The sequence below is a fragment of the Xylocopa sonorina genome, chromosome 1 (assembly GCF_050948175.1).
Source record: "Xylocopa sonorina isolate GNS202 chromosome 1, iyXylSono1_principal, whole genome shotgun sequence".
Taxonomy (NCBI): Eukaryota; Metazoa; Arthropoda; class Insecta; order Hymenoptera; family Apidae; genus Xylocopa; species Xylocopa sonorina.
In genome coordinates, this window is record NC_135193.1 from 7454177 (window position 1) to 7478021 (window position 23845).

The following is a 23845-nucleotide window of genomic DNA, read 5'->3' on the forward strand; positions in this document are numbered from 1 at the left end:
ATTCTTAACAGTGGGCGTCGAGGACATCTGGATTAGTCTTAGCGTTTTCTGTTTTCCGTCCTTAGGTTTAATTTTTATATTAAATGTACAGATCGTTGTTTATTTGTTGCAACGTGAATATTAATTTATTGAAACGTAAATATACGAGAGGATTTAAACGGATCATAGATAATACAATAGCAACTTAGGTATTTGTTATATACATTGATTAGTGGTCACACGACAGCTATTTTCATTGTACAGTACTTTCTTAAGATCAGTTGTACCCTTGTACTTGAAGTAGGTAAGCTTAAATAATTAATGTCGACTAAAAGCTTCTATCTTTATTTATGTCGAAGATAACGAGCTCCTCGACGATATATATATATATATATATACATATAACATGCCTTCATATAAAAAGAAAATAATTTTTATTTCTTGTAATGTAGTAACGTGATAAAAAGAAAGAAACATGTTTATCATATAACCGCAAGAATGCGGCTATGTGAGTGTTGAATGAGAATCAAATGTTATTTTTAACAAACAAAGTTTTAAGAATCAACGTCACATCTCTTAGATACTGTAATAAGTTGTACTTCATCAGTCTGACTTTAGTTTCATATGTTTAAATTGCCAAGTAATAGTAATCTAGCGCAATCTCTTAAAAGAAGAAAATCTATTCACGCCATAAGAACATGTATATTACATTCCATAGGGATTATCTTTTCCATATCCTATTCATTATACGTCATTTGAGTTGCACTTTTTTCGATAAAAGCATTCCATTTTTTTTTCGTCTGATACAATAGAATTCTATGATCGGAACTCTTCTTGAAACCATGTCACATACACACACATACACACACATACGCGTACGTATGCACGCATACACAAATACGAGAGGATCGTTTTAGTTGAGATGTACATTGTATAGAATGAAAAATTAATTAGAGAACAGTCTTTTTGTTATACCAAAGTTACAAGTACTTGGTGCTTTACGATACGTAAAATAGAAGTATTTTAAATACCGTGTCAAAACTGTGTTATTCCCGCGTAATGATAATAACAAAAATAAGAAGATAGAAAAAAAGAGAAACGAAATTGAATAGAGTTTTGAAAGTAAACCGAGACGAGAGGGAATTTGTTTACTTTGAAAAGAAATTCATGTTGAACGCAGTGATAAGAATCAAAGTATTAATACTAATTCATCGGTGTTTATATAATATAAACGAAATTTTAGGGAGGATGTTAAATGTCGTGATGAAACATTCAATAACGATATTCGAGTCGAGATTGTAATAAATATACATTTCGTGTTTTTTGACCATTTTGAGGATTATCAGAGGAACTGCATCCGAACGTGTGTAGGTATTTAGCAACGAAGTTCTAGGTAAATAATAATTACCGAATACGCAGACCATGGCCAAAGCAGCATTATTTTTTCACTAATTTATAATGAAGTAGATTGAGAGAGAGGGAGAGAAAGAGAGCGAGAGAGAGAGAGAGAGAGAGAGAGAGAGAGAAGAGAGCCGTGTGTATATGTATTGTACATAAATTGTTAAGCACTTGTATGACGTTGAAGTCATTTAAATGGAAATTGTTCTCTGCGAAACATTGTCTCGCTGTGTTATTGAACAAGAAAGAAAAAAAAACATTGATTTATAATATATATGCATATATACATATAGAAAAAAGGAAAAGAACTTATTACAGTCTTGTGTAAGAATGCTTTTACAAATCGTATTTAAATATTGTACTTAATTATCTTCATTAGTATCATTACAATTATATATATATATATATAAATATTGCTCGCTATTATTTATGTTATATAAATATATACAAATTGCTGTTAACATTATTAGCACAGCACTGAACTATTTTTCTTACTGGATAATTACGCTTGTAACATCTTCAGAATTAACAAACATAAATGTGAGAAACGTTAGAAGGGAATCAGTGAAACATTTTCACAAATGATCACGTAACGGAGTGTTTTTTCTTTTTGTTAATAACATCGAAGCTTGAATTCATATTACTAAACATTCTTTTACGCCTTCCTCTATTTATTTGTTCGATTTTCTTTTTAGACGTTGATACACGATCAACTGGAAATATTTAAGATGGTCTGTATAAATTTTATCTTGTCTCTTTACTTGTACAAGAATGTTACTTTGTTTTTTGAGAATCTGAAACGGAAAACATGTACAAAACGAGTACGAGTTTGCGATTCCTCATTTCTATATTCATGTAAAACAGAGTTAATATATACATATATATCCATATACACGTATAATAATTGTTTTATATAATCAAGAGGAATATTATATGTTACCCTCTAATTCAATCTTTTTGCCAAAATTAGAATCATGTAGATATTTCATCTGATTTCTTGTTCATGTGAATTCAACAGCGAAAAGAATGTTTTCAAATCTTTAGTCTAATGGGAACATCGTTGAAGTTTATAACAGTTAAACATTTGTAGCGCTATTTGCGGCTCCTAAAGTATCGAATAGGATTTCCGAAATTTTTAATAAAATTACTGCTGTACAATCTCTATTGCGAATTCTACACACGAATTCCTTAAGAAAGTTTGTAGAATTTCTAGCGATGTAGAACAGATAGTAATCGAATAGAGAACGATATTTGCATTCGTATGGATATGTTAAATTTTGTTAATAGGGACAATATTCGGAATTGACTTAAATACATGATTCCCCTGTAACAGAAATTCGATACCCAAAGATTTCTCTGATATCGTACTAAGTGTACACAATTCTGCGATGGAATGTACATTTTATTGCACAATAAAATTAATGATAAATCAATTTCGGGGAACCACAATTGATTTCGCGTGAGAACTAGTGAAAACTAGTTACCTGCAAGTTGAAATGTAGAAGTTTGAAATTGAAAGCCACGCTCCGTTTGGTATCCATATTCCCCGCTAGAGGGCGCGTCGTCGAATCGTTCTCACAGAATGGCTGCCATCAGGTGTAGTGTTGCGTCACAGTATACAGTAGCGCAACTTGCCCGATTTTATGTGTTACAAAATTTAATGCGCATGCGCGAAACAGGGCACTGAATCGCAGTGCCATCTGAACTTCTGCCTCACTTGCTCTTTAATTTTTCAAAGGCGCAAAAGATGCGCCTTGGAACGCTCTTTAAAATGCCGTTGGAATTTTTGATCTAGCTGCACGGGAAGTTACTTTTTTTTAAGTTTGAAGTTTCAAAAACACCCCAATGGGGGGGTATTGGGTGATTTTCGGAAAAATTTGGGAATTTTTTTTTCTCTAATTTCTATGCTAAAAGATGCGCCTTGGAACGCTCTTTAAAATGCCGTTGGAATTTTTGATCTAGCTGCACGGGAAGTTACTTTTTTTTAAGTTTGAAGTTTCAAAAACACCCCAATGGGGGGGTATTGGGTGATTTTCGGAAAAATTTGGGAATTTTTTTTTCTCTAATTTCTATGCTAAAAGATGCGCCTTGGAGCGCTCTTTAAAATGCCGTTGGAATTTTTGATCTAGCTGCACGGGAAGTTACTTTTTTTTAAGTTTGAAGTTTCAAAAACACCCCAATGGGGGGGTATTGGGTGATTTTCGGAAAAATTTGGGAATTTTTTTTTCTCTAATTTCTATGCTAAAAGATGCGCCTTGGAGCGCTCTTTAAAATGCCGTTGGAATTTTTGATCTAGCTGCACGGGAAGTTACTTTTTTTTAAGTTTGAAGTTTCAAAAACACCCCAATGGGGGGGTATTGGGTGATTTTCGGAAAAATTTGGGAATTTTTTTTTCTCTAATTTCTATGCTAAAAGATGCGCCTTGGAACGCTCTTTAAAATGCCGTTGGAGTTTTTGATCTAGCTGCACGGGAAGATACTTTTTTTTAAGTTTGAAGTTTCAAAAACACCCCAATGGGGGGGTATTGGGTGATTTTCGGAAAAATTTGGGAATTTTTTTTTCTCTAATTTCTATGCTAAAAGATGCGCCTTGGAACGCTCTTTAAAATGCCGTTGGAATTTTTGATCTAGCTGCACGGGAAGTTACTTTTTTTTAAGTTTGAAGTTTCAAAAACACCCCAATGGGGGGGTATTGGGTGATTTTCGGAAAAATTTGGGAATTTTTTTTTCTCTAATTTCTATGCTAAAAGATGCGCCTTGGAGCGCTCTTTAAAATGCCGTTGGAATTTTTGATCTAGCTGCACGGGAAGTTACTTTTTTTTAAGTTTGAAGTTTCAAAAACACCCCAATGGGGGGGTATTGGGTGATTTTCGGAAAAATTTGGGAATTTTTTTTTCTCTAATTTCTATGCTAAAAGATGCGCCTTGGAACGCTCTTTAAAATGCCGTTGGAGTTTTTGATCTAGCTGCACGGGAAGATACTTTTTTTTAAGTTTGAAGTTTCAAAAACACCCCAATGGGGGGGTATTGGGTGATTTTCGGAAAAATTTGGGAATTTTTTTTTCTCTAATTTCTATGCTAAAAGATGCGCCTTGGAACGCTCTTTAAAATGCCGTTGGAATTTTTGATCTAGCTGCACGGGAAGTTACTTTTTTTTAAGTTTGAAGTTTCAAAAACACCCCAATGGGGGGGTATTGGGTGATTTTCGGAAAAATTTGGGAATTTTTTTTTCTCTAATTTCTATGCTAAAAGATGCGCCTTGGAACGCTCTTTAAAATGCCGTTGGAATTTTTGATCTAGCTGCACGGGAAGTTACTTTTTTTTAAGTTTGAAGTTTCAAAAACACCCCAATGGGGGGGTATTGGGTGATTTTCGGAAAAATTTGGGAATTTTTTTTTCTCTAATTTCTGTGCTAAAAGATGCGCCTTGGAACGCTCTTTAAAATGCCGTTGGAGTTTTTGATCTAGCTGCACGGGAAGATACTTTTTTTTAAGTTTGAAGTTTCAAAAACACCCCAATGGGGGGGTATTGGGTGATTTTCGGAAAAATTTGGGAATTTTTTTTTCTCTAATTTCTGTGCTAAAAGATGCGCCTTGGAACGCTCTTTAAAATGCCGTTGGAATTTTTGATCTAGCTGCACGGGAAGTTACTTTTTTTTAAGTTTGAAGTTTCAAAAACACCCCAATGGGGGGGTATTTGGTGATTTTCGGAAAAATTTGCGAATTTTTTTTTCTCTAATTTCTATGCTAAAAGATGCGCCTTGGAACGCTCTTTAAAATGCCGTTGGAATTTTTGATCTAGCTGCACGGGAAGTTACTTTTTTTTAAGTTTGAAGTTTCAAAAACACCCCAATGGGGGGGTATTGGGTGATTTTCGGAAAAATTTGGGAATTTTTTTTTCTCTAATTTCTATGCTAAAAGATGCGCCTTGGAACGCTCTTTAAAATGCCGTTGGAGTTTTTGATCTAGCTGCACGGGAAGATACTTTTTTTTAAGTTTGAAGTTTCAAAAACACCCCAATGGGGGGGTATTGGGTGATTTTCGGAAAAATTTGGGAATTTTTTTTTCTCTAATTTCTATGCTAAAAGATGCGCCTTGGAACGCTCTTTAAAATGCCGTTGGAATTTTTGATCTAGCTGCACGGGAAGTTACTTTTTTTTAAGTTTGAAGTTTCAAAAACACCCCAATGGGGGGGTATTTGGTGATTTTCGGAAAAATTTGCGAATTTTTTTTTCTCTAATTTCTATGCTAAAAGATGCGCCTTGGAACGCTCTTTAAAATGCCGTTGGAATTTTTGATCTAGCTGCACGGGAAGTTACTTTTTTTTAAGTTTGAAGTTTCAAAAACACCCCAATGGGGGGGTATTGGGTGATTTTCGGAAAAATTTGGGAATTTTTTTTTCTCTAATTTCTATGCTAAAAGATGCGCCTTGGAACGCTCTTTAAAATGCCGTTGGAGTTTTTGATCTAGCTGCACGGGAAGATACTTTTTTTTAAGTTTGAAGTTTCAAAAACACCCCAATGGGGGGGTATTGGGTGATTTTCGGAAAAATTTGGGAATTTTTTTTTCTCTAATTTCTATGCTAAAAGATGCGCCTTGGAACGCTCTTTAAAATGCCGTTGGAATTTTTGATCTAGCTGCACGGGAAGTTACTTTTTTTTAAGTTTGAAGTTTCAAAAACACCCCAATGGGGGGGTATTGGGTGATTTTCGGAAAAATTTGGGAATTTTTTTTTCTCTAATTTCTATGCTAAAAGATGCGCCTTGGAACGCTCTTTAAAATGCCGTTGGAATTTTTGATCTAGCTGCACGGGAAGTTACTTTTTTTTAAGTTTGAAGTTTCAAAAACACCCCAATGGGGGGGTATTTGGTGATTTCCGGAAAAATTTGCGAATTTTTTTTTCTCTAATTTCTATGCTAAAAGATGCGCCTTGGAACGCTCTTTAAAATGCCGTTGGAATATTTGATCTAGCTGCACGGGAAGATACTTTTTTTTAAGTTTGAAGTTTCAAAAACACCCCAATGGGGGGGTATTTGGTGATTTTCGGAAAAATTTGGGAATTTTTTTTTCTCTAATTTCTATGCTAAAAGATGCGCCTTGGAACGCTCTTTAAAATGCCGTTGGAATTTTTGATCTAGCTGCACGGGAAGTTACTTTTTTTTAAGTTTGAAGTTTCAAAAACACCCCAATGGGGGGGTATTGGGTGATTTTCGGAAAAATTTGGGAATTTTTTTTTCTCTAATTTCTATGCTAAAAGATGCGCCTTGGAACGCTCTTTAAAATGCCGTTGGAATTTTTGATCTAGCTGCACGGGAAGTTACTTTTTTTTAAGTTTGAAGTTTCAAAAACACCCCAATGGGGGGGTATTGGGTGATTTTCGGAAAAATTTGGGAATTTTTTTTTCTCTAATTTCTATGCTAAAAGATGCGCCTTGGAACGCTCTTTAAAATGCCGTTGGAATTTTTGATCTAGCTGCACGGGAAGTTACTTTTTTTTAAGTTTGAAGTTTCAAAAACACCCCAATGGGGGGGTATTGGGTGATTTTCGGAAAAATTTGGGAATTTTTTTTTCTCTAATTTCTGTGCTAAAAGATGCGCCTTGGAACGCTCTTTAAAATGCCGTTGGAGTTTTTGATCTAGCTGCACGGGAAGATACTTTTTTTTAAGTTTGAAGTTTCAAAAACACCCCAATGGGGGGGTATTGGGTGATTTTCGGAAAAATTTGGGAATTTTTTTTTCTCTAATTTCTGTGCTAAAAGATGCGCCTTGGAACGCTCTTTAAAATGCCGTTGGAATTCTTGATCTAGCTGCACGGGAAGTTACTTTTTTTTAAGTTTGAAGTTTCAAAAACACCCCAATGGTGGGGTATTTGGTGATTTTCGGAAAAATTTGCGAATTTTTTTTTCTCTAATTTCTATGCTAAAAGATGCGCCTTGGAACGCTCTTTAAAATGCCGTTGGAATTTTTGATCTAGCTGCACGGGAAGTTACTTTTTTTTAAGTTTGAAGTTTCAAAAACACCCCAATGGGGGGGTATTGGGTGATTTTCGGAAAAATTTGGGAATTTTTTTTTCTCTAATTTCTATGCTAAAAGATGCGCCTTGGAACGCTCTTTAAAATGCCGTTGGAGTTTTTGATCTAGCTGCACGGGAAGATACTTTTTTTTAAGTTTGAAGTTTCAAAAACACCCCAATGGGGGGGTATTGGGTGATTTTCGGAAAAATTTGGGAATTTTTTTTTCTCTAATTTCTATGCTAAAAGATGCGCCTTGGAACGCTCTTTAAAATGCCGTTGGAATTTTTGATCTAGCTGCACGGGAAGTTACTTTTTTTTAAGTTTGAAGTTTCAAAAACACCCCAATGGGGGGGTATTGGGTGATTTTCGGAAAAATTTGGGAATTTTTTTTTCTCTAATTTCTATGCTAAAAGATGCGCCTTGGAACGCTCTTTAAAATGCCGTTGGAATTTTTGATCTAGCTGCACGGGAAGTTACTTTTTTTTAAGTTTGAAGTTTCAAAAACACCCCAATGGGGGGGTATTGGGTGATTTTCGGAAAAATTTGGGAATTTTTTTTTCTCTAATTTCTATGCTAAAAGATGCGCCTTGGAACGCTCTTTAAAATGCCGTTGGAGTTTTTGATCTAGCTGCACGGGAAGATACTTTTTTTTAAGTTTGAAGTTTCAAAAACACCCCAATGGGGGGGTATTGGGTGATTTTCGGAAAAATTTGGGAATTTTTTTTTCTCTAATTTCTGTGCTAAAAGATGCGCCTTGGAACGCTTTTTAAAATGCCGTTGGAATTTTTGATCTAGCTGCACGGGAAGTTACTTTTTTTTAAGTTTGAAGTTTCAAAAACACCCCAATGGGGGGGTATTTGGTGATTTTCGGAAAAATTTGCGAATTTTTTTTTCTCTAATTTCTATGCTAAAAGATGCGCCTTGGAACGCTCTTTAAAATGCCGTTGGAATTTTTGATCTAGCTGCACGGGAAGTTACTTTTTTTTAAGTTTGAAGTTTCAAAAACACCCCAATGGGGGGGTATTGGGTGATTTTCGGAAAAATTTGGGAATTTTTTTTTCTCTAATTTCTATGCTAAAAGATGCGCCTTGGAACGCTCTTTAAAATGCCGTTGGAATTTTTGATCTAGCTGCACGGGAAGTTACTTTTTTTTAAGTTTGAAGTTTCAAAAACACCCCAATGGGGGGGTATTGGGTGATTTTCGGAAAAATTTGGGAATTTTTTTTTCTCTAATTTCTATGCTAAAAGATGCGCCTTGGAACGCTCTTTAAAATGCCGTTGGAATTTTTGATCTAGCTGCACGGGAAGTTACTTTTTTTTAAGTTTGAAGTTTCAAAAACACCCCAATGGGGGGGTATTGGGTGATTTTCGGAAAAATTTGGGAATTTTTTTTTCTCTAATTTCTATGCTAAAAGATGCGCCTTGGAACGCTCTTTAAAATGCCGTTGGAATTTTTGATCTGCACGGGAAGTTACTTTTTTTTAAGTTTGAAGTTTCAAAAACACCCCAATGGGGGGGTATTTGGTGATTTTCGGAAAAATTTGCGAATTTTTTTTTCTCTAATTTCTATGCTAAAAGATGCGCCTTGGAACGCTCTTTAAAATGCCGTTGGAATATTTGATCTAGCTGCACGGGAAGATACTTTTTTTTAAGTTTGAAGTTTCAAAAACACCCCAATGGGGGGGTATTTGGTGATTTTCGGAAAAATTTGGGAATTTTTTTTTCTCTAATTTCTATGCTAAAAGATGCGCCTTGGAACGCTCTTTAAAATGCCGTTGGAATTTTTGATCTAGCTGCACGGGAAGTTACTTTTTTTTAAGTTTGAAGTTTCAAAAACACCCCAATGGGGGGGTATTGGGTGATTTTCGGAAAAATTTGGGAATTTTTTTTTCTCTAATTTCTGTGCTAAAAGATGCGCCTTGGAACGCTCTTTAAAATGCCGTTGGAGTTTTTGATCTAGCTGCACGGGAAGATACTTTTTTTTAAGTTTGAAGTTTCAAAAACACCCCAATGGGGGGGTATTGGGTGATTTTCGGAAAAATTTGGGAATTTTTTTTTCTCTAATTTCTGTGCTAAAAGATGCGCCTTGGAACGCTCTTTAAAATGCCGTTGGAATTCTTGATCTAGCTGCACGGGAAGTTACTTTTTTTTAAGTTTGAAGTTTCAAAAACACCCCAATGGTGGGGTATTTGGTGATTTTCGGAAAAATTTGCGAATTTTTTTTTCTCTAATTTCTATGCTAAAAGATGCGCCTTGGAACGCTCTTTAAAATGCCGTTGGAATTTTTGATCTAGCTGCACGGGAAGTTACTTTTTTTTAAGTTTGAAGTTTCAAAAACACCCCAATGGGGGGGTATTGGGTGATTTTCGGAAAAATTTGGGAATTTTTTTTTCTCTAATTTCTATGCTAAAAGATGCGCCTTGGAACGCTCTTTAAAATGCCGTTGGAGTTTTTGATCTAGCTGCACGGGAAGATACTTTTTTTTAAGTTTGAAGTTTCAAAAACACCCCAATGGGGGGGTATTGGGTGATTTTCGGAAAAATTTGGGAATTTTTTTTTCTCTAATTTCTGTGCTAAAAGATGCGCCTTGGAACGCTCTTTAAAATGCCGTTGGAATTCTTGATCTAGCTGCACGGGAAGTTACTTTTTTTTAAGTTTGAAGTTTCAAAAACACCCCAATGGTGGGGTATTTGGTGATTTTCGGAAAAATTTGCGAATTTTTTTTTCTCTAATTTCTATGCTAAAAGATGCGCCTTGGAACGCTCTTTAAAATGCCGTTGGAATTTTTGATCTAGCTGCACGGGAAGTTACTTTTTTTTAAGTTTGAAGTTTCAAAAACACCCCAATGGGGGGGTATTGGGTGATTTTCGGAAAAATTTGGGAATTTTTTTTTCTCTAATTTCTATGCTAAAAGATGCGCCTTGGAACGCTCTTTAAAATGCCGTTGGAGTTTTTGATCTAGCTGCACGGGAAGATACTTTTTTTTAAGTTTGAAGTTTCAAAAACACCCCAATGGGGGGGTATTGGGTGATTTTCGGAAAAATTTGGGAATTTTTTTTTCTCTAATTTCTATGCTAAAAGATGCGCCTTGGAACGCTCTTTAAAATGCCGTTGGAATTTTTGATCTAGCTGCACGGGAAGTTACTTTTTTTTAAGTTTGAAGTTTCAAAAACACCCCAATGGGGGGGTATTGGGTGATTTTCGGAAAAATTTGGGAATTTTTTTTTCTCTAATTTCTATGCTAAAAGATGCGCCTTGGAACGCTCTTTAAAATGCCGTTGGAATTTTTGATCTAGCTGCACGGGAAGTTACTTTTTTTTAAGTTTGAAGTTTCAAAAACACCCCAATGGGGGGGTATTGGGTGATTTTCGGAAAAATTTGGGAATTTTTTTTTCTCTAATTTCTATGCTAAAAGATGCGCCTTGGAACGCTCTTTAAAATGCCGTTGGAGTTTTTGATCTAGCTGCACGGGAAGATACTTTTTTTTAAGTTTGAAGTTTCAAAAACACCCCAATGGGGGGGTATTGGGTGATTTTCGGAAAAATTTGGGAATTTTTTTTCTCTAATTTCTGTGCTAAAAGATGCGCCTTGGAACGCTCTTTAAAATGCCGTTGGAATTTTTGATCTAGCTGCACGGGAAGTTACTTTTTTTTAAGTTTGAAGTTTCAAAAACACCCCAATGGGGGGGTATTTGGTGATTTTCGGAAAAATTTGCGAATTTTTTTTTCTCTAATTTCTATGCTAAAAGATGCGCCTTGGAACGCTCTTTAAAATGCCGTTGGAATTTTTGATCTAGCTGCACGGGAAGTTACTTTTTTTTAAGTTTGAAGTTTCAAAAACACCCCAATGGGGGGGTATTGGGTGATTTTCGGAAAAATTTGGGAATTTTTTTTTCTCTAATTTCTATGCTAAAAGATGCGCCTTGGAACGCTCTTTAAAATGCCGTTGGAGTTTTTGATCTAGCTGCACGGGAAGATACTTTTTTTTAAGTTTGAAGTTTCAAAAACACCCCAATGGGGGGGTATTGGGTGATTTTCGGAAAAATTTGGGAATTTTTTTTTCTCTAATTTCTATGCTAAAAGATGCGCCTTGGAACGCTCTTTAAAATGCCGTTGGAATTTTTGATCTAGCTGCACGGGAAGTTACTTTTTTTTAAGTTTGAAGTTTCAAAAACACCCCAATGGGGGGGTATTTGGTGATTTTCGGAAAAATTTGCGAATTTTTTTTTCTCTAATTTCTATGCTAAAAGATGCGCCTTGGAACGCTCTTTAAAATGCCGTTGGAATATTTGATCTAGCTGCACGGGAAGATACTTTTTTTTAAGTTTGAAGTTTCAAAAACACCCCAATGGGGGGGTATTTGGTGATTTTCGGAAAAATTTGGGAATTTTTTTTTCTCTAATTTCTATGCTAAAAGATGCGCCTTGGAACGCTCTTTAAAATGCCGTTGGAATTTTTGATCTAGCTGCACGGGAAGTTACTTTTTTTTAAGTTTGAAGTTTCAAAAACACCCCAATGGGGGGGTATTGGGTGATTTTCGGAAAAATTTGGGAATTTTTTTTTCTCTAATTTCTATGCTAAAAGATGCGCCTTGGAACGCTCTTTAAAATGCCGTTGGAATTTTTGATCTAGCTGCACGGGAAGTTACTTTTTTTTAAGTTTGAAGTTTCAAAAACACCCCAATGGGGGGGTATTGGGTGATTTTCGGAAAAATTTGGGAATTTTTTTTTCTCTAATTTCTATGCTAAAAGATGCGCCTTGGAACGCTCTTTAAAATGCCGTTGGAATTTTTGATCTAGCTGCACGGGAAGTTACTTTTTTTTAAGTTTGAAGTTTCAAAAACACCCCAATGGGGGGGTATTGGGTGATTTTCGGAAAAATTTGGGAATTTTTTTTTCTCTAATTTCTATGCTAAAAGATGCGCCTTGGAACGCTCTTTAAAATGCCGTTGGAATTTTTGATCTAGCTGCACGGGAAGTTACTTTTTTTTAAGTTTGAAGTTTCAAAAACACCCCAATGGGGGGGTATTGGGTGATTTTCGGAAAAACTTGGGAATTTTTTTTTCTCTAATTTCTATGCTAAAAGATGCGCCTTGGAACGCTCTTTAAAATGCCGTTGGAATTTTTGATCTAGCTGCACGGGAAGTTACTTTTTTTTAAGTTTGAAGTTTCAAAAACACCCCAATGGGGGGGTATTGGGTGATTTTCGGAAAAATTTTGGAATTTTTTTTTCTCTAATTTCTATGCTAAAAGATGCGCCTTGGAACGCTCTTTAAAATGCCGTTGGAGTTTTTGATCTAGCTGCACGGGAAGATACTTTTTTTTAAGTTTGAAGTTTCAAAAACACCCCAATGGGGGGGTATTGGGTGATTTTCGGAAAAATTTGGGAATTTTTTTTTCTCTAATTTCTATGCTAAAAGATGCGCCTTGGAACGCTCTTTAAAATGCCGTTGGAATATTTGATCTAGCTGCACGGGAAGATACTTTTTTTTAAGTTTGAAGTTTCAAAAACACCCCAATGGGGGGGTATTTGGTGATTTTCGGAAAAATTTGGGAATTTTTTTTTCTCTAATTTCTATGCTAAAAGATGCGCCTTGGAACGCTCTTTAAAATGCCGTTGGAATTTTTGATCTAGCTGCACGGGAAGTTACTTTTTTTTAAGTTTGAAGTTTCAAAAACACCCCAATGGGGGGGTATTGGGTGATTTTCGGAAAAATTTGGGAATTTTTTTTTCTCTAATTTCTATGCTAAAAGATGCGCCTTGGAACGCTCTTTAAAATGCCGTTGGAGTTTTTGATCTAGCTGCACGGGAAGATACTTTTTTTTAAGTTTGAAGTTTCAAAAACACCCCAATGGGGGGGTATTGGGTGATTTTCGGAAAAATTTGGGAATTTTTTTTTCTCTAATTTCTATGCTAAAAGATGCGCCTTGGAACGCTCTTTAAAATGCCGTTGGAATTTTTGATCTAGCTGCACGGGAAGTTACTTTTTTTTAAGTTTGAAGTTTCAAAAACACCCCAATGGGGGGGTATTGGGTGATTTTCGGAAAAATTTGGGAATTTTTTTTTCTCTAATTTCTATGCTAAAAGATGCGCCTTGGAACGCTCTTTAAAATGCCGTTGGAATTTTTGATCTAGCTGCACGGGAAGTTACTTTTTTTTAAGTTTGAAGTTTCAAAAACACCCCAATGGGGGGGTATTGGGTGATTTTCGGAAAAATTTGGGAATTTTTTTTTCTCTAATTTCTATGCTAAAAGATGCGCCTTGGAACGCTCTTTAAAATGCCGTTGGAGTTTTTGATCTAGCTGCACGGGAAGATACTTTTTTTTAAGTTTGAAGTTTCAAAAACACCCCAATGGGGGGGTATTGGGTGATTTTCGGAAAAATTTGGGAATTTTTTTTTCTCTAATTTCTGTGCTAAAAGATGCGCCTTGGAACGCTCTTTAAAATGCCGTTGGAATTTTTGATCTAGCTGCACGGGAAGTTACTTTTTTTTAAGTTTGAAGTTTCAAAAACACCCCAATGGGGGGGTATTTGGTGATTTTCGGAAAAATTTGCGAATTTTTTTTTCTCTAATTTCTATGCTAAAAGATGCACCTTGGAACGCTCTTTAAAATGCCGTTGGAATTTTTGATCTAGCTGCACGGGAAGTTACTTTTTTTTAAGTTTGAAGTTTCAAAAACACCCCAATGGGGGGGTATTGGGTGATTTTCGGAAAAATTTGGGAATTTTTTTTTCTCTAATTTCTATGCTAAAAGATGCGCCTTGGAACGCTCTTTAAAATGCCGTTGGAGTTTTTGATCTAGCTGCACGGGAAGATACTTTTTTTTAAGTTTGAAGTTTCAAAAACACCCCAATGGGGGGGTATTGGGTGATTTTCGGAAAAATTTGGGAATTTTTTTTTCTCTAATTTCTATGCTAAAAGATGCGCCTTGGAACGCTCTTTAAAATGCCGTTGGAATTTTTGATCTAGCTGCACGGGAAGTTACTTTTTTTTAAGTTTGAAGTTTCAAAAACACCCCAATGGGGGGGTATTTGGTGATTTTCGGAAAAATTTGCGAATTTTTTTTTCTCTAATTTCTATGCTAAAAGATGCGCCTTGGAACGCTCTTTAAAATGCCGTTGGAATATTTGATCTAGCTGCACGGGAAGATACTTTTTTTTAAGTTTGAAGTTTCAAAAACACCCCAATGGGGGGGTATTTGGTGATTTTCGGAAAAATTTGGGAATTTTTTTTTCTCTAATTTCTATGCTAAAAGATGCGCCTTGGAACGCTCTTTAAAATGCCGTTGGAATTTTTGATCTAGCTGCACGGGAAGTTACTTTTTTTTAAGTTTGAAGTTTCAAAAACACCCCAATGGGGGGGTATTGGGTGATTTTCGGAAAAATTTGGGAATTTTTTTTTCTCTAATTTCTATGCTAAAAGATGCGCCTTGGAACGCTCTTTAAAATGCCGTTGGAATTTTTGATCTAGCTGCACGGGAAGTTACTTTTTTTTAAGTTTGAAGTTTCAAAAACACCCCAATGGGGGGGTATTGGGTGATTTTCGGAAAAATTTGGGAATTTTTTTTTCTCTAATTTCTATGCTAAAAGATGCGCCTTGGAACGCTCTTTAAAATGCCGTTGGAATTTTTGATCTAGCTGCACGGGAAGTTACTTTTTTTTAAGTTTGAAGTTTCAAAAACACCCCAATGGGGGGGTATTGGGTGATTTTCGGAAAAATTTGGGAATTTTTTTTTCTCTAATTTCTGTGCTAAAAGATGCGCCTTGGAACGCTCTTTAAAATGCCGTTGGAGTTTTTGATCTAGCTGCACGGGAAGATACTTTTTTTTAAGTTTGAAGTTTCAAAAACACCCCAATGGGGGGGTATTGGGTGATTTTCGGAAAAATTTGGGAATTTTTTTTTCTCTAATTTCTGTGCTAAAAGATGCGCCTTGGAACGCTCTTTAAAATGCCGTTGGAATTCTTGATCTAGCTGCACGGGAAGTTACTTTTTTTTAAGTTTGAAGTTTCAAAAACACCCCAATGGTGGGGTATTTGGTGATTTTCGGAAAAATTTGCGAATTTTTTTTTCTCTAATTTCTATGCTAAAAGATGCGCCTTGGAACGCTCTTTAAAATGCCGTTGGAATTTTTGATCTAGCTGCACGGGAAGTTACTTTTTTTTAAGTTTGAAGTTTCAAAAACACCCCAATGGGGGGGTATTGGGTGATTTTCGGAAAAATTTGGGAATTTTTTTTTCTCTAATTTCTATGCTAAAAGATGCGCCTTGGAACGCTCTTTAAAATGCCGTTGGAGTTTTTGATCTAGCTGCACGGGAAGATACTTTTTTTTAAGTTTGAAGTTTCAAAAACACCCCAATGGGGGGGTATTGGGTGATTTTCGGAAAAATTTGGGAATTTTTTTTTCTCTAATTTCTATGCTAAAAGATGCGCCTTGGAACGCTCTTTAAAATGCCGTTGGAATTTTTGATCTAGCTGCACGGGAAGTTACTTTTTTTTAAGTTTGAAGTTTCAAAAACACCCCAATGGGGGGGTATTTGGTGATTTTCGGAAAAATTTGCGAATTTTTTTTTCTCTAATTTCTATGCTAAAAGATGCGCCTTGGAACGCTCTTTAAAATGCCGTTGGAATATTTGATCTAGCTGCACGGGAAGATACTTTTTTTTAAGTTTGAAGTTTCAAAAACACCCCAATGGGGGGGTATTTGGTGATTTTCGGAAAAATTTGGGAATTTTTTTTTCTCTAATTTCTATGCTAAAAGATGCGCCTTGGAACGCTCTTTAAAATGCCGTTGGAATTTTTGATCTAGCTGCACGGGAAGTTACTTTTTTTTAAGTTTGAAGTTTCAAAAACACCCCAATGGGGGGGTATTGGGTGATTTTCGGAAAAATTTGGGAATTTTTTTTTCTCTAATTTCTATGCTAAAAGATGCGCCTTGGAACGCTCTTTAAAATGCCGTTGGAATTTTTGATCTAGCTGCACGGGAAGTTACTTTTTTTTAAGTTTGAAGTTTCAAAAACACCCCAATGGGGGGGTATTGGGTGATTTTCGGAAAAATTTGGGAATTTTTTTTTCTCTAATTTCTATGCTAAAAGATGCGCCTTGGAACGCTCTTTAAAATGCCGTTGGAATTTTTGATCTAGCTGCACGGGAAGTTACTTTTTTTTAAGTTTGAAGTTTCAAAAACACCCCAATGGGGGGGTATTGGGTGATTTTCGGAAAAATTTGGGAATTTTTTTTTCTCTAATTTCTGTGCTAAAAGATGCGCCTTGGAACGCTCTTTAAAATGCCGTTGGAGTTTTTGATCTAGCTGCACGGGAAGATACTTTTTTTTAAGTTTGAAGTTTCAAAAACACCCCAATGGGGGGGTATTGGGTGATTTTCGGAAAAATTTGGGAATTTTTTTTTCTCTAATTTCTATGCTAAAAGATGCGCCTTGGAACGCTCTTTAAAATGCCGTTGGAATTTTTGATCTAGCTGCACGGGAAGTTACTTTTTTTTAAGTTTGAAGTTTCAAAAACACCCCAATGGGGGGGTATTGGGTGATTTTCGGAAAAATTTGGGAATTTTTTTTTCTCTAATTTCTATGCTAAAAGATGCGCCTTGGAACGCTCTTTAAAATGCCGTTGGAATTTTTGATCTAGCTGCACGGGAAGTTACTTTTTTTTAAGTTTGAAGTTTCAAAAACACCCCAATGGGGGGGTATTGGGTGATTTTCGGAAAAATTTGGGAATTTTTTTTTCTCTAATGTCTATGCTAAAAGATGCGCCTTGGAACGCTCTTTAAAATGCCGTTGGAGTTTTTGATCTAGCTGCACGGGAAGATACTTTTTTTTAAGTTTGAAGTTTCAAAAACACCCCAATGGTGGGGTATTTGGTGATTTTCGGAAAAATTTGGGAATTTTTTTTTCTCTAATTTCTGTGCTAAAAGATGCGCCTTGGAACGCTCTTTAAAATGCCGTTGGAATTTTTGATCTAGCTGCACGGGAAGTTACTTTTTTTTAAGTTTGAAGTTTCAAAAACACCCCAATGGTGGGGTATTTGGTGATTTTCGGAAAAATTTGCGAATTTTTTTTTCTCTAATTTCTATGCTAAAAGATGCGCCTTGGAACGCTCTTTAAAATGCCGTTGGAATTTTTGATCTAGCTGCACGGGAAGTTACTTTTTTTTAAGTTTGAAGTTTCAAAAACACCCCAATGGGGGGGTATTGGGTGATTTTCGGAAAAATTTGGGAATTTTTTTTTCTCTAATTTCTATGCTAAAAGATGCGCCTTGGAACGCTCTTTAAAATGCCGTTGGAGTTTTTGATCTAGCTGCACGGGAAGATACTTTTTTTTAAGTTTGAAGTTTCAAAAACACCCCAATGGGGGGGTATTGGGTGATTTTCGGAAAAATTTGGGAATTTTTTTTTCTCTAATTTCTATGCTAAAAGATGCGCCTTGGAACGCTCTTTAAAATGCCGTTGGAGTTTTTGATCTAGCTGCACGGGAAGATACTTTTTTTTAAGTTTGAAGTTTCAAAAACACCCCAATGGGGGGGTATTGGGTGATTTTCGGAAAAATTTGGGAATTTTTTTTTCTCTAATTTCTGTGCTAAAAGATGCGCCTTGGAACGCTCTTTAAAATGCCGTTGGAATTTTTGATCTAGCTGCACGGGAAGTTACTTTTTTTTAAGTTTGAAGTTTCAAAAACACCCCAATGGTGGGGTATTTGGTGATTTTCGGAAAAATTTGCAAATTTTTTTTTCTCTAATTTCTATGCTAAAAGATGCGCCTTGGAACGCTCTTTAAAATGCCGTTGGAATTTTTGATCTAGCTGCACGGGAAGTTACTTTTTTTTAAGTTTGAAGTTTCAAAAACACCCCAATGGGGGGGTATTGGGTGATTTTCGGAAAAATTTGGGAATTTTTTTTTCTCTAATTTCTATGCTAAAAGATGCGCCTTGGAACGCTCTTTAAAATGCCGTTGGAGTTTTTGATCTAGCTGCACGGGAAGATACTTTTTTTTAAGTTTGAAGTTTCAAAAACACCCCAATGGTGGGGTATTTGGTGATTTTCGGAAAAATTTGCAAATTTTTTTTTCTCTAATTTCTATGCTAAAAGATGCGCCTTGGAACGCTCTTTAAAATGCCGTTGGAGTTTTTGATCTAGCTGCACGGGAAGATACTTTTTTTTAAGTTTGAAGTTTCAAAAACACCCCAATGGGGGGGTATTGGGTGATTTTCGGAAAAATTTGGGAATTTTTTTTTCTCTAATTTCTGTGCTAAAAGATGCGCCTTGGAACGCTCTTTAAAATGCCGTTGGAATTTTTGATCTAGCTGCACGGGAAGTTACTTTTTTTTAAGTTTGAAGTTTCAAAAACACCCCAATGGTGGGGTATTTGGTGATTTTCGGAAAAATTTGCGAATTTTTTTTTCTCTAATTTCTATGCTAAAAGATGCGCCTTGGAACGCTCTTTAAAATGCCGTTGGAATTTTTGATCTAGCTGCACGGGAAGTTACTTTTTTTTAAGTTTGAAGTTTCAAAAACACCCCAATGGGGGGGTATTGGGTGATTTTCGGAAAAATTTGGGAATTTTTTTTTCTCTAATTTCTATGCTAAAAGATGCGCCTTGGAACGCTCTTTAAAATGCCGTTGGAGTTTTTGATCTAGCTGCACGGGAAGATACTTTTTTTTAAGTTTGAAGTTTCAAAAACACCCCAATGGGGGGGTATTGGGTGATTTTCGGAAAAATTTGGGAATTTTTTTTTCTCTAATTTCTATGCTAAAAGATGCGCCTTGGAACGCTCTTTAAAATGCCGTTGGAGTTTTTGATCTAGCTGCACGGGAAGATACTTTTTTTTAAGTTTGAAGTTTCAAAAACACCCCAATGGGGGGGTATTGGGTGATTTTCGGAAAAATTTGGGAATTTTTTTTTCTCTAATTTCTGTGCTAAAAGATGCGCCTTGGAACGCTCTTTAAAATGCCGTTGGAATTTTTGATCTAGCTGCACGGGAAGTTACTTTTTTTTAAGTTTGAAGTTTCAAAAACACCCCAATGGTGGGGTATTTGGTGATTTTCGGAAAAATTTGCAAATTTTTTTTTCTCTAATTTCTATGCTAAAAGATGCGCCTTGGAACGCTCTTTAAAATGCCGTTGGAATTTTTGATCTAGCTGCACGGGAAGTTACTTTTTTTTAAGTTTGAAGTTTCAAAAACACCCCAATGGGGGGGTATTGGGTGATTTTCGGAAAAATTTGGGAATTTTTTTTTCTCTAATTTCTATGCTAAAAGATGCGCCTTGGAACGCTCTTTAAAATGCCGTTGGAGTTTTTGATCTAGCTGCACGGGAAGATACTTTTTTTTAAGTTTGAAGTTTCAAAAACACCCCAATGGGGGGGTATTGGGTGATTTTCGGAAAAATTTGGGAATTTTTTTTTCTCTAATTTCTGTGCTAAAAGATGCGCCTTGGAACGCTCTTTAAAATGCCGTTGGAATTTTTGATCTAGCTGCACGGGAAGTTACTTTTTTTTAAGTTTGAAGTTTCAAAAACACCCCAATGGTGGGGTATTTGGTGATTTTCGGAAAAATTTGCGAATTTTTTTTTCTCTAATTTCTATGCTAAAAGATGCGCCTTGGAACGCTCTTTAAAATGCCGTTGGAATTTTTGATCTAGCTGCACGGGAAGTTACTTTTTTTTAAGTTTGAAGTTTCAAAAACACCCCAATGGGGGGGTATTGGGTGATTTTCGGAAAAATTTGGGAATTTTTTTTTCTCTAATTTCTATGCTAAAAGATGCGCCTTGGAACGCTCTTTAAAATGCCGTTGGAGTTTTTGATCTAGCTGCACGGGAAGATACTTTTTTTTAAGTTTGAAGTTTCAAAAACACCCCAATGGGGGGGTATTGGGTGATTTTCGGAAAAATTTGGGAATTTTTTTTTCTCTAATTTCTATGCTAAAAGATGCGCCTTGGAACGCTCTTTAAAATGCCGTTGGAGTTTTTGATCTAGCTGCACGGGAAGATACTTTTTTTTAAGTTTGAAGTTTCAAAAACACCCCAATGGGGGGGTATTGGGTGATTTTCGGAAAAATTTGGGAATTTTTTTTTCTCTAATTTCTGTGCTAAAAGATGCGCCTTGGAACGCTCTTTAAAATGCCGTTGGAATTTTTGATCTAGCTGCACGGGAAGTTACTTTTTTTTAAGTTTGAAGTTTCAAAAACACCCCAATGGTGGGGTATTTGGTGATTTTCGGAAAAATTTGCAAATTTTTTTTTCTCTAATTTCTATGCTAAAAGATGCGCCTTGGAACGCTCTTTAAAATGCCGTTGGAATTTTTGATCTAGCTGCACGGGAAGTTACTTTTTTTTAAGTTTGAAGTTTCAAAAACACCCCAATGGGGGGGTATTGGGTGATTTTCGGAAAAATTTGGGAATTTTTTTTTCTCTAATTTCTATGCTAAAAGATGCGCCTTGGAACGCTCTTTAAAATGCCGTTGGAGTTTTTGATCTAGCTGCACGGGAAGATACTTTTTTTTAAGTTTGAAGTTTCAAAAACACCCCAATGGGGGGGTATTGGGTGATTTTCGGAAAAATTTGGGAATTTTTTTTTCTCTAATTTCTGTGCTAAAAGATGCGCCTTGGAACGCTCTTTAAAATGCCGTTGGAATTTTTGATCTAGCTGCACGGGAAGTTACTTTTTTTTAAGTTTGAAGTTTCAAAAACACCCCAATGGTGGGGTATTTGGTGATTTTCGGAAAAATTTGCGAATTTTTTTTTCTCTAATTTCTATGCTAAAAGATGCGCCTTGGAACGCTCTTTAAAATGCCGTTGGAATTTTTGATCTAGCTGCACGGGAAGTTACTTTTTTTTAAGTTTGAAGTTTCAAAAACACCCCAATGGGGGGGTATTGGGTGATTTTCGGAAAAATTTGGGAATTTTTTTTTCTCTAATTTCTATGCTAAAAGATGCGCCTTGGAACGCTCTTTAAAATGCCGTTGGAATTTTTGATCTAGCTGCACGGGAAGTTACTTTTTTTTAAGTTTGAAGTTTCAAAAACACCCCAATGGGGGGGTATTTGGTGATTTTCGGAAAAATTTGCGAATTTTTTTTTCTCTAATTTCTATGCTAAAAGATGCGCCTTGGAACGCTCTTTAAAATGCCGTTGGAATTTTTGATCTAGCTGCACGGGAAGTTACTTTTTTTTAAGTTTGAAGTTTCAAAAACACCCCAATGGGGGGGTATTGGGTGATTTTCGGAAAAATTTGGGAATTTTTTTTTCTCTAATTTCTATGCTAAAAGATGCGCCTTGGAACGCTCTTTAAAATGCCGTTGGAGTTTTTGATCTAGCTGCACGGGAAGATACTTTTTTTTAAGTTTGAAGTTTCAAAAACACCCCAATGGTGGGGTATTTGGTGATTTTCGGAAAAATTTGGGAATTTTTTTTTCTCTAATTTCTATGCTAAAAGATGCGCCTTGGAACGCTCTTTAAAATGCCGTTGGAGTTTTTGATCTAGCTGCACGGGAAGATACTTTTTTTTAAGTTTGAAGTTTCAAAAACACCCCAATGGGGGGGTATTGGGTGATTTTCGGAAAAATTTGGGAATTTTTTTTTCTCTAATTTCTGTGCTAAAAGATGCGCCTTGGAACGCTCTTTAAAATGCCGTTGGAATTTTTGATCTAGCTGCACGGGAAGTTACTTTTTTTTAAGTTTGAAGTTTCAAAAACACCCCAATGGTGGGGTATTTGGTGATTTTCGGAAAAATTTGCGAATTTTTTTTTCTCTAATTTCTATGCTAAAAGATGCGCCTTGGAACGCTCTTTAAAATGCCGTTGGAGTTTTTGATCTAGCTGCACGGGAAGATACTTTTTTTTAAGTTTGAAGTTTCAAAAACACCCCAATGGGGGGGTATTGGGTGATTTTCGGAAAAATTTGGGAATTTTTTTTTCTCTAATTTCTGTGCTAAAAGATGCGCCTTGGAACGCTCTTTAAAATGCCGTTGGAATTTTTGATCTAGCTGCACGGGAAGTTACTTTTTTTTAAGTTTGAAGTTTCAAAAACACCCCAATGGTGGGGTATTTGGTGATTTTCGGAAAAATTTGCGAATTTTTTTTTCACTAATTTCTATGCTAAAAGATGCGCCTTGGAACGCTCTTTAAAATGCCGTTGGAGTTTTTGATCTAGCTGCACGGGAAGATACTTTTTTTTAAGTTTGAAGTTTCAAAAACACCCCAATGGGGGGGTATTGGGTGATTTTCGGAAAAATTTGGGAATTTTTTTTTCTCTAATTTCTATGCTAAAAGATGCGCCTTGGAACGCTCTTTAAAATGCCGTTGGAATTTTTGATCTAGCTGCACGGGAAGTTACTTTTTTTTAAGTTTGAAGTTTCAAAAACACCCCAATGGGGGGGTATTGGGTGATTTTCGGAAAAATTTGGGAATTTTTTTTTCTCTAATTTCTATGCTAAAAGATGCGCCTTGGAACGCTCTTTAAAATGCCGTTGGAATTTTTGATCTAGCTGCACGGGAAGTTACTTTTTTTTAAGTTTGAAGTTTCAAAAACACCCCAATGGGGGGGTATTGGGTGATTTTCGGAAAAATTTGGGAATTTTTTTTTCTCTAATTTCTATGCTAAAAGATGCGCCTTGGAACGCTCTTTAAAATGCCGTTGGAGTTTTTGATCTAGCTGCACGGGAAGATACTTTTTTTTAAGTTTGAAGTTTCAAAAACACCCCAATGGGGGGGTATTGGGTGATTTTCGGAAAAATTTGGGAATTTTTTTTTCTCTAATTTCTGTGCTAAAAGATGCGCCTTGGAACGCTCTTTAAAATGCCGTTGGAATTTTTGATCTAGCTGCACGGGAAGTTACTTTTTTTTAAGTTTGAAGTTTCAAAAACACCCCAATGGTGGGGTATTTGGTGATTTTCGGAAAAATTTGGGAATTTTTTTTTCTCTAATTTCTATGCTAAAAGATGCGCCTTGGAACGCTCTTTAAAATGCCGTTGGAATTTTTGATCTAGCTGCACGGGAAGTTACTTTTTTTTAAGTTTGAAGTTTCAAAAACACCCCAATGGGGGGGTATTGGGTGATTTTCGGAAAAATTTGGGAATTTTTTTTTCTCTAATTTCTATGCTAAAAGATGCGCCTTGGAACGCTCTTTAAAATGCCGTTGGAGTTTTTGATCTAGCTGCACGGGAAGATACTTTTTTTTAAGTTTGAAGTTTCAAAAACACCCCAATGGGGGGGGGTATTGGGTGATTTTCGGAAAAATTTGGGAATTTTTTTTTCTCTAATTTCTGTGCTAAAAGATGCGCCTTGGAACGCTCTTTAAAATGCCGTTGGAATTTTTGATCTAGCTGCACGGGAAGTTACTTTTTTTTAAGTTTGAAGTTTCAAAAACACCCCAATGGTGGGGTATTTGGTGATTTTCGGAAAAATTTGCAAATTTTTTTTTCTCTAATTTCTATGCTAAAAGATGCGCCTTGGAACGC